General features: G+C 42.7%; 1 non-coding gene across 1 annotated transcript; it reads right to left on the bottom strand.

Moving 5' to 3' along the window:
- Nucleotides 1-217: 217 nt before the first annotated feature.
- Nucleotides 218-324, bottom strand: LOC131837438 (U6 spliceosomal RNA). The gene has a single exon (XR_009356047.1). It is a non-coding gene; the product is annotated as a U6 spliceosomal RNA (small nuclear RNA).
- Nucleotides 325-2,216: the final 1,892 nt, after the last annotated feature.

Here is a 2,216-nt window from a genome sequence, read left to right as displayed (position 1 = left end):
TCTCCAGCAGCTGAGAGCTCAGAATTGTCTCTGTTCTGGCATAGTAGTCCCCTGGCTGAGCCGTCCCATGGACCCTCCTGTGCTCCAAGCCTTTAGTTTCAGTAGCTTTCTTGGGGAACTTATGTCACCTCTCATATGGTAAATTCCTCAGTCATCTTCCTTTATATGATTTTTCTTACCTATTTTATTTACTTTTTGTTTGTTTGTTTGTTTTTCAAAAAATAGGAAACGCTTCACAAACTTGCATGTCATCTGCACTCAGGGTCCACACTCATCTTCTTGGTATGGTTCCAATTTTAGTTTATGTGCTGTCAAAGTGGGCACTTTTCATAACTATTTTAAACATTTCCTCTTCCACAAGAATTCTAGGATCATCACATCCAATTTTGGAAAAACAAAGATTCATAGGGACATTATTTTTAAATCTCCCACTGTATTGTATTTTTTTAAAGATTTCATTCATTATTTCAGAGAGAGAGAGCACAAGTAGAGTATGGGGCAGAGGGAGAAGCAGACTCCCTACCAAGCATTGTGCCCAACTTGGGGTTCGATCCCAAGACCCCAGGATCATGACCTGAGCCAAAGGCAGACGCTTACCCGACTGAGCTACTTAGGTGCCCCTCTAATTGTATTTTAAAAATCAAGTTCTCCTTGCCTACCAAATAGTTTTTGCTCGATACACTTAGCTGCTGTATTGTTAAATGTATACATATTTTTGACAATTGATTCAACCTAGCTCATAATCATACTGCTATTTCTGTTCTCTTATATAAATATTTGCATTTCTTTCTTTCTTTTTTTTTTTTTTTAAAGATTTATTTATTTGACAGAGAGAGATCACAAGTAGGCAGAGAGGCAGGCAGAGAGAGAGGAAGGGAAGCAGGTTCCCTGCTGAGCAGAGAGCCCAATGCGGGACTCAATCCCAGGACCCTGAGATCATGACCTGAGCCGAAGGCAGCGGCTTAACACACTGAGGCGCCCCGCATTTATCTGTTTCTTTATTGTCAAGGTTTTGGAAGCATCAAGTTTCAATCCCAGGACCCTGAGATCATGACCTGAGCCGAAGGCAGCGGCTTAACACACTGAGGCACCCCGCATTTGTCTGTTTCTTTATTGTCAAGGTTTTGGAAGCATCTTGTTTCAAGTGTATTTCTTGCTTAATGGCATATAACAGGGTTGGTTTTTTTTAACCCCAATAACCTAGTCTCTTTTTTTTTTTTTTTTTTTTTTAAAGATTTATTTATTTGACAGAGAGAAATCACAAGTAGACAGAGAGGCAGCCAGAGAGAGAGAGAGAGAGGGAAGCAGGCTCCCTGCCGAGCAGAGAGCCCGATGCGGGACTCGATCCCAGGATCCTGAGATCATGACCTGAGCCGAAGGCAGCGGCTTAATCCACTGAGCCACCCAGGCGCCCACCTAGTCTCTTTTAATAGGAAAATTCAGCCCATTAATATCACACAATAATTGTCATACTATTACACTCCCGCTTATTCTACTTTATGTTTATCATTTATTTAATTGTATCTCTTTTATGCATGTTTACTTTTTTCTTCATGTAGTCTTCCCTTTCCCTTGTTAATTCAGAAGTTCTCTATTTTTCCATTCTGCTATCATTACCTACCAGTACTTGACATGCAGGATCAAATGCATGTTTCTTTACTTCTGAATAATTAAAAAAAAAAAACCACTAAATATTCTTCCACTCTCCCCCTTCCCCTCAATTCCATACATGTTATGGAGAAATGACTACACCCAGCTACTCAGGCCTACCTGTTTGGGGTTGGGGGGGACAAGCAAGCAGAGTGGGCTTGGACCTGAGAGTAGGACTCCAGGGGCCCCATCAAGTCCATGTCTCCACAGACAAACTAGATCTGACCATTCCCAGTGACTGATACTGAAAACCCTACTTTTAGAGCTGGAGGTCCCTATTTAGGCCTCATGGGACCAGTCATTAGACCCCTTAAAATAGGCCAGATGAGGCTGATTGGGACACTGGAGAGTAAGATGAAGGAAGAGGGTAAGTGTGCTGAAGGGAAGTTGAGGGGATGTCACTTGAACTTGAGGCTGCTCTGCCTGGCAAGTTAATCTCTCTTGGCAAGTACAGAAGCTACCCAGAACTGAAGCCTGTGTGTGTGTTGGAAAGGATGGGCACTCTGGACCTAGGCTCTCACAGGGAGAAGGGTAAAGGCAGGAGGAGGAAGAGCATGGCTTGGGAT

Source organism: Mustela lutreola, chromosome 7, assembly GCF_030435805.1.
Source record: "Mustela lutreola isolate mMusLut2 chromosome 7, mMusLut2.pri, whole genome shotgun sequence".
NCBI lineage: Eukaryota > Metazoa > Chordata > Mammalia > Carnivora > Mustelidae > Mustela > Mustela lutreola.
The sequence above is the reverse complement of the archived record's forward strand: the minus strand, read 5'-3'. Positions and strand labels throughout refer to the sequence as shown.